This window comes from Triticum aestivum, chromosome 4A (genome assembly GCF_018294505.1).
Source record: "Triticum aestivum cultivar Chinese Spring chromosome 4A, IWGSC CS RefSeq v2.1, whole genome shotgun sequence".
Classification (NCBI taxonomy): domain Eukaryota; kingdom Viridiplantae; phylum Streptophyta; class Magnoliopsida; order Poales; family Poaceae; genus Triticum; species Triticum aestivum.
The window spans coordinates 180281000-180290484 of NC_057803.1; positions in this window are offsets into that span (position 1 = coordinate 180281000).

Consider the following 9485-nt stretch of genomic DNA (forward strand, 5'->3'; position numbering starts at 1 on the left):
AGAGGAGCGGCCGGTGCGCGGTAGGCGGCGGCGGCGGAAGCGGGCCGCGGGGGCCGGCGCTGGGCCGCGCGGGCCTCGGCGGCGGAGGCGGGGCGCGACGCCACGTGGCAGGTGGGGGAGTGGCTGGCGTGGTGTCCGGCGCGGTGCGGACAATGTCCGGCCGCGCGGAGACGATTTTTTTAGGGTTTCGGGGAGGGGATCCGAGATTTTCGAGGAGGACCTCTTTATAGGCATAGAGGGAGCTAGGAGAGTCCAAATGAGGTGCGGTTTTCGGCCACGCGATCGTGATCAAACGCTCTAGATGATGGAGCAGGTTTAGGTGGGTTTTGGGCCAAATTGGAGGGGTGTTGGGCTGCAACACACACGAGGCCTTTTCGGTCCCTCGGTTAACCATTGGAGTATCAAACGAAGTCCAAATGATACGAAACTTGACAGGCGGTCTACCGGTAGTAAACCAAGGCCGCTTGGCAAGTCTCGGTCCAATCCGGAAATGTTTAAACCCCACACACGAAACAAAGTTAGAAATGACCACCGGAGGAGAACGAAGCGCCGGAATGCAAAACGGACAACGGGGAAAATGCTCGAATGCATGAGATGAACACGTATGAAAATGCAATGCACATGATGACATGATATGAGATGCATGACAACGATAACAACACACGGAGGCTAAGACCCAAACCCGAGAAAATAAATTAACTTAACGCCGGAAACGGCAAGAGTTGGAGTACAAATTGGGAAAGTTACATCCGGGGTGTTACAACACTCCACCACTACGAAAGGATCTCGTCCCGAGATCTAGGACTGAAAGAACGCCGGGTACTCAGAACGGAGGTGATCCTCGCGTTCCCAGGTAGCTTCACGGTTGGAATGGTGTGACCACTTGACTTTGAGGAATTTGATTGACTTATTGCGAGTCTTGCGTTCAGTCTCTTCGAGAATAGCCACTGGGTGCTCACGATAAGAGAGATCTTCTTGGAGCTCAATGTCCTCGAAGTTGACGGTGCGGTCAGGAGTCTTGAAGCACTTTCGAAGCTGAGAGACATGGAACACGTCATGAACATTTGCAAAGTTTGAAGGAAGATCGAGTTGATAGGAGAGGTCGCCTGTCTTGCTGACAATCTTGAAAGGTCCCACGTATCTAGGGGCAAGCTTCCCTTTGATACCGAAGCGACGAGTACCTTTCATAGGAGAGACGCAGAGGTAAACATGATCTCTGATCTCGAAAGCCAAATCACGGTGCTTACTATCATAGTAGCTCTTTTGGCGGGATTGGGCTGCTTTGAGGTTATCTCGAATGACTTTGCACATTTCCTCTGCCTCTATGATTAAGTCATTACCCAAAAGCTGACGTTCACCGGTTTCAGACCAGTTGAGAGGGGTACGGCACTTCCTGCCATACATAATTTCAAATGGGGCCTTGCCCAAACTTGCTTGAAAACTGTTGTTGTAGGAGAATTCAGCATAAGGAAGACAATCCTCCCACTTCATGCCGAAGGAGATCACACAAGCCCTGAGCATATCTTCAAGAATCTGGTTGACACGCTCGACTTGACCGCTAGTTTGGGGATGGAAAGCTGTGCTGAAGCGGATGTTGGTGCCCATGGCCTTTTGAAAAGAATCCCAAAACTTGGAGGTAAAGATGCTGCCACGGTCTGAAGAGATCACTTGTGGGATACCGTGCAGAGAGACAATCCGAGAGGTATAGAGTTCCGCCAATTGAGCTGCAGTGATCGACTCTTTGATAGGTAGAAAGTGAGCCACTTTGGTCAGTTTGTCGATGACAACGAATATAGCATCATTGCCACGCTTGGACTTTGGAAACCCAGTCATGAAGTCCATTTCAATGTGGTCAAACTTCCATTCTGGAATGGCAAGAGGTTGGAGGAGACCAGCTGGCCTTTGGTGTTCTGCCTTCACTCTTCTGCAGACATCACATTCATTCACGAATTGAGCAATCTCGCGCTTCATTCGAGTCCACCAATAAGCCTTCTTAAGTTCCTGATACATCTTCGTGCGCCCAGGGTGGATGGAGAGGAGAGAATTGTGAGCCTCGTTCATGATCACTTTACGAAGTTCACCTTTGGGCACAACAATACGATCCTCGAAGAAGAGAGTGTCCTTGTCATCAAGGCGGTAGCACTTGTACTTGGGTTGACTCTTGGCAATCCCAATCTTCACCTTTTTCACCATAGCATCAAGAAGCTGGGCTTGGCGAATCTGGTCTTCCAAGGTAGGAGAGACTTGAAGGTTGGCGAGGAAACCTTGAGGAACAATTTGCAGATTAAGTTTGCGGAAAGCTTCACAAAGCTCGGGTTGATAAGGCTTGAGAATCAGACTGTTGCAATAAGCCTTTCTGCTCAATGCGTCAACAATCACATTGGCCTTGCCTGGAGTATACTCGATACTCGGATTATACTCTTGAATCATTTCGACCCATCGAGTTTGCCTGAGGTTGAGATTAGGCTGAGTGAAGATGTACTTGAGACTCTTGTGATCAGTGAAGATGTCCACTTTTCTTCCCAATAAGAGATGTCTCCAAGTCAAAAGAGCATGCACAACTGCCGCCAACTCGAGATCATGAGTGGGATAGTTCTTCTCATTGGGCTTCAACTGGTGAGAGGTATAAGCAACAACTTTCTTCTCTTGCATCAATACTGCGCCAAGACCTTGGAGAGAGGCATCACAAAAGACCTCGTACGGCTTGGATTCATCAGGCGGAGTCAGAAGTGGAGCAGTGATCAATTTCTCTTTCAAAGTGTTGAAAACAATGTCACACTCCGGAGACCAAACGTACTTGACGTGCTTCTGGAGAAGATTTGAGAGAGGCTTCACGATCTTAGAAAAGTTTTCAACGGATCTTCGACAATAGCTTGCGAGACCGAGGAAGCTACGGAGTTGCTTCACGTTCCGAGGAGGTTCCCAATTCACAATTGGAGACACCTTCTCATGATTCACGGCAATGCCCTTGGCAGAGATGATATGACCAAGATAAAGAACCTCATCGAGCCAAAATTCGCACTTGGAGAACTTGGCGTAGAACTGATGTTCTCTGAGCTTATCAAGAACCAAACACAAGTGCTTGGCATGATCTTCCTTATTCTTCGAGAAAACCAGAAGGTCGTCGAGATAGACCAAAACGAAGTCATTGGTGTAGGCGTTGAAGATGAAGTTCATCATGCGAGAGAAAGTCGGAGGAGCGTTGACGAGGCCAAAAGACATGACAGTGTATTCATATGAACCATAGCTTGTCCTGAAAGCCGTCTTGGGAATATCTTGCTCACGGATTCGAATCTGATGATAACCCATACGGAGATCAAGCTTGGAGAATACTTGGACACCTTTGAGTTGTTCGAACAACTCATTGATGTTGGGAAGTGGGTATTTGTTCTTGATGGTCTTCTTGTTCAATGGACGGTAATCAACACAAAGTCGGTCCGTTCCATCCTTCTTCTTCACAAAAAGAACACCACAACCCCACGGAGAAGAACTAGGCCGGATGAGACCCATTTTCTCTTGAATATCGAGTTGCTTCTTCAGCTCCTTCAACTTTTCAGGTCCGAGCTTGTAAGGACACTTGCACACAGGTTCCGTACCGGGCTCAAGATCAATAACGAATTCAACTGGCCGGTGCGGAGGCATTCCTGGAAGCTCTTCTGGAAAGACGTCTTGATATTCGCAAACGACTGGAATCTGCGAGATAACATCCAGTTCACCCTTCTCATTGAGAGAAAACAGACAGATAGTATCATCACGAGCGGCAAAGACAATTACATCCTCAGACGAATGAGTCAATTGAATCTGCCTGGCAGCACAATCAAGCTGAGCCTTGTGCTTAGAAAGCCAATCCATTCCGAGAATAAGATCAATATCCGAGTTGCCAAGAACTATAGGAGAAGAAAGGAACTTGTAGTCGCCCAAGGTGATAGTAACATTCGGAGCCATCATTTTAGTGTTCATGAACAAACCCGGAGAAGAAACCGCTATCGGCTTAGGCAAATCAATAGTATGCACATCATGCATTGATGCAAAAGGCTTCGATAAAAATGATAAAGATGCACCAGTGTCAAAAAGGACTTTAGCTGGAATATCATTAATAGGAAGGTTACCCATGATCACATCTGGTGAGTCCTCTGCCTGAGCTGCATTCAGCAAGTTGACCTTGGCGGACTTGGTGTTATGCTTGACCATAGCTGTACTTGCCGATCTGACAGGAGGAGGAGGAGGAAGACGCCTCTGGTTGAAACACTTGTTGGCATAGTGACCCTTCTGTTGGCACTTGTTGCACGTGACCTCTGAAAGCGGACGGTGGTACGGATCACTCGATCTTGGAGCTTGAGACGAAGTCTTGTTCTGAAAGCCAGGGTTGGGTGGGTGGGAAGAACCACAGCCACCTTTGCTCTTCTGCTGATACGGCTGGCGGAACGGAGGAGGAGGAAGCCAATACTTCTGCTGCTTGGCCACTTGAGTAGAGGAAGAAGGAGTAACATCTCTGACTTGCTTCTTGGAAGCATCACACCTCAACTGAGCGGCCTCTTGCTTCAGTGCCATGTTGTAGAACTCATCGTACCTCATGGGCTCAAAGAGAACAAGAGCTAGCTAAATTTCTTCTCTGAGACCACCTCTGAACTGGTATATCATGCTCTTCTCATCAGGGACGTCCTACTTGGCAAAGCGGGCGAGCTTCCGGAACAACTTGTTGTAGTCATAGACAGACAAAGAGCCTTGCTTCAGGTTGCGGAATTCCTCACGCTTGCTTTCAACCACGCTCTGAGGAATATGATGAGCTCGGAAATCTCGACGGAAATCATCCCAAGTGATAACACGTCCACCTCTAGAGTCCTTGTACTGCTGGGACCATTCTGCGGCTTGATCTTTGAGTTGGAAGGAAGCGAACTTAACAAAGTCCTCAGTCCTGACGTTACTACACTCGAAATGCTTGCATAGATCCACAAGCCAATCGTCAGCAACGGTTGCCTCAACACAATTGCTGAAAGTCTTTGGCCCGTTAGCAAGGAACTGGTTGAGTGTAGCAAAGTGATTCTGATTGTTGCCTTGATTCCCTTGGTTGCCTTGATTGCACTCTTGAAGAATTTGCATGATCAACTGTGTGTTTGCATTGGTTGCGGCCATCACAGCTTGCCATGCCTCCGGAGGAGGTGGAGGTGGTGGCGGATCAGGATTCGGAGTCGTGCGCGTTGGAGGAGCCATCCTGAAGAGGTTGACATCCATTAGCACATTGATAGACAAATATTGAAGCTGAATCCAACAGAATGAAAATTGCAACATATAGTCTTCACATCCGAACAAAATGAATGAACGCATTCCTCTTGAAATGGTCACATATCCCTAAATTGAGAAGCCACTTAGAATTAAGGTAGAGAAATAAATCAATAAGATACGGATCAAGAACGAATAATCGGTAAGAAATCCCAATCTCAAACCAAATATCCGTGGAAGAAGAACTAGAGCTACGAGAATTCCCACCTATGAAACTCCCGAACCTTTCTAGTTATGCAATCGGGTGTTGGGGATACAGGGGAAGCATAATATCTCACCCAAATCTAGCAAATCCTACATCCATCTGTATCCATCCTTCAACACATAACCGAGAAAAACTTCGGAAACCATCTACCTCAACCTTCAAAAAGCATCCGTTATACAAGTTATGGCGATACTCCCGAACTCCCGCCCCAGTACTGGGTGGCGTCGAGGTTATCTCACCAACGAACTGCATAAAAGAGATTTTCGATGTCGGCGTACTAAACTCAGGTATTCCAGAACTGCAACGATAAAATTATGACGACAACACCTCAGAGCTCAACTCCCCGGGACACTTCCACTAAACCCCTGACAGGAGGCACCAAGACAATGTTCTCATCATAAAACCATCGGAACGATTCCAAGATACCCGCGTGATCCTAAATTTTTTTAGTGAAATTTGAGAAGAGAAGAGTCAAACTCTACGTCAAGATGCCTTACCAGAGTGATGAGGAGACTGGGAAGTAAAAAGAATTCCTAAACTCTCCGATATATAATTCCTAAATGACTCAAAACATTTTTTTCTAGACACAACTCGGCTGCTAAGAACGATCAAGCAATGGGCTCCTAAGGTCGGGGAAGGCTTTGATTACCAACTTGTAACACCCTCGATGCGACTATATCTCCCACGTGTCGAGGCACGACTTAGAGGCATAATCGCATTGAAGGCATATGTCGCAAGTTAGGCAATCTTCACAACATCCCATGTAATATAAATCATAAAGGGGAGATAACATAGTTGGCTTACACTCGCCACGTCAATCAAGTACATAAATAACATTACATCATCCAAACACTCATGGCCCGACTATGGTGCCAAAATAAAAGAGAACCCAACATACGACACGGTCCCGATCACCCCCAACTGGGCACCACTACTGATCATTAGGAAAAGAAACATAGTAACATTGAGAGTCCTCGTCGAACTCCCACTTGAGCTCGAGCGCGTCACCTGGAGCGAAATCATCTGGACCTGCATCTGGTGTAATAGTAATCTGTGAGCCACAGGGACTCAGCAATCTTGCACCCTCGCGATCAAGACTATTTAAGCTTATAGGTAGGGCAAGGTAAAAATATGTGGAGCTGCAGCAAGCGACTAGCATATATGGTGGCTAACTTATTCGCAAAAGAGAGCGATATGAGGAGGCAAAGCGCGAGCGAGTAACTAGAGAACAACCTGCGCAAACATTACTCCAACACCGTGTCCACTTCTCGGACTCCGCCGAGAAGAGGCCATCACGGTAACACACTCAGTTGATTCATTTTAATTAAATTAAGGTTCAAGTTATCTACAATCGGACATTAACAAATTCCCATCTGCCCATCACCGCGGGCACGACTTTCGAAAGTTCAAATCCCTGCAGGGGGGTCCCAACTTAGCCCATGACAAGCTCTCACGGTCAACGAAGGAATAGACCTCCTCCCAAGATGTTCCGATCAAACTCGGTACCTCGGTTCTTCAAGACACTTCGACAGGTTAAAACAAGACCAGCAACACCACCCAGATGTGCCGACAAATCCCGATAGGAGCTGCACATATCTTGTTCTCAGGGCACACCGGATGAGCAAGACGTCGGGCAGGCCAGCCCAGAGTTGCCCCTGGTAGCCCCAGACATCGCTCGGTTGGACCAACACTCAGAGGAGCACTGGCCCGGGGGGGCTAAAATAAGATGACCCTCGGGCTCCGGAAACCCAAGGGAAAAGAGGCTAGGTGGCAAATGGTAAAACCAAGGTTGGGCATTGCTGGAAAAGCTTTAATCAAGGTGAACTATCAAGGGGTTCCCATTATAACCCAACCGCGTAAGGAACGCAAAATCCGGGAACATAACACCGATACGACGGAAACTAGGGCGGCAAGAGTGGAACAAAACACTAGGCGAGAGGCCGAGCCTTCCACCCTTTACCAAGTATATAGATGCATTAAGATAACATAGCAATATAATGATATCCCAACAAGTAAATAAATGTTCCAACAAGGAACGGCCTCCAATCTTCACCTGCAACTAGCAACGCTATAAGAGGGGCTAAGCAAAGCGGTAACATAACCAATCAAAGGTTTGCTAGGACATGGTTGGTTAGAGGTTTGACATGGCAATTTGGGAGGCTTGAAAGCAAGTGGTAGGCATCATAGCATTGTCATAGCAAAAGAGCGAGCAATCTAGCATAGCAAGATAGTAGTGATTTCGAGGGTATGATCATCTTGCCTGCACAGTTGTCAGAGTTGACTGGATCATCGAAAGCAAACTCAATGGGATCCTCGTTGGCAAACTCGTCTCCCGGCTCTACCCAACAAGACAAAACAAGCAACAAGAACACAATCAACCACGTGCAAGACTCAAACAAAATGATGCAAAGATGGTATGCTATGCGGGATGCGATGCGGGATGCAAAATGCAAGATATGACAGGAAATGCAAGAACCTGGCCTCAACTTGGAAATCCAAGTGTGCCACTGGAAAGATGAGATGAAATCGATTGAAAGCGATATAAAGAACGCCGGAATCGGAGTTACGGTTTGAAAATGGCAAGCGATTCAAATATGACACCGGTCTGCGATTTACAGCAAGTAGCCATCTAAATGCAATGAGATGAACATGCTACAACACCGAAACAAGACAACAAAATACATGGAAGGGATGAAATCATGATGCTTAACAAAAATCTAGCATTGAGCTACGGCCAATTCATCCATTAACAGGTTCAAACAATCATGGCAAAATGCATATGACAAACAGATTTTAGACTTAGTGAAATTAACACTTGTCTAGAATTTCAGATCAGGTAGCCCTCTTCGGAGCAACAAAACTACATGCTACAGGACCTGAACATGGCAAAGTAAAGCATGGCATGGAGCTACTCAAAAAGCTTAACAAAATTCTCTTAGTGACCTCGAGCCAAAAGGGATCACAAAATACAATTACAAGCATGTGAACATAGCAAAAACATAATCAGTTTTCAGACTTGGTGAAAACTGGCACATGCTGAAAATATAACTCAAGTAGGCATGTTTACGAGCTCGATGCACTCACTACGGTGCAAGTCATGACAAGATAAGCATACATCCGTCAAGAAGGCACAAAATGCAAGATAGACATGGCAAGAACAATAGCATGGCATGCACGGATCAACTACAACATCATCGGCAAAATTGCAAACAAGTTGAAAATCTGCCCAGATTCACAAAGTAGCAAAAGTAGAGCTCGATTGGCTCAAGCTAGGGTGCTCCATAATTGCAAACAAGGACATGGATGGATAGAGCTCTACAATATTAATAAAACATCCTTACTGATCATCCTCAAAAGAGGCATGGATCACTAGGAAAGAACATGGAAATATGGCATCATGAGATAAACAGATCAAGGACTTAGTGGAATTGTTAAGTCCCTGAAAACAGAATTAACAAGTGCACCACTTTGCAAGCTTGCACTAGTCACCACACACATCACAAAAATACATGGGTTGCACCTCCGGAAATATGACAAAACCCTTAACAAAACATATGCAGAGCATCAGGGCATATCATGCACACAATAATCATGGCAAAAATGACAAAAAGCTAAACGGAGTAGCAGATCTGACAATTATCTCAAGTAGCCCTCTTCTAACAGCATTTCGGGCATCAATATGAACTCAAATGAAAATGATGCAATGGAATGAAATGATGTACTCTCTGAGATGAACATTTTGATATGCTATATGCATGAATCAGAGCTACGGATGCAAAGTTACGGAGCTATGAACATGAGCACATGGATCTGCGATTTAAGGACTTAGTAGAAAATCACCCCGCGAGAAAAGTCAACCCGGGACACGGAAGCCGAGGCGGTGGCGGATCTCGCCGGAGAGGGAGCGGGGAGGCCGGATCTTGAGCTCCCGCGGCTAGATCTCGACGGCGGCGAGGACGGCGGCTGCGAGGCGGCGACAGGCGAAGGCGGCGGCGACCGG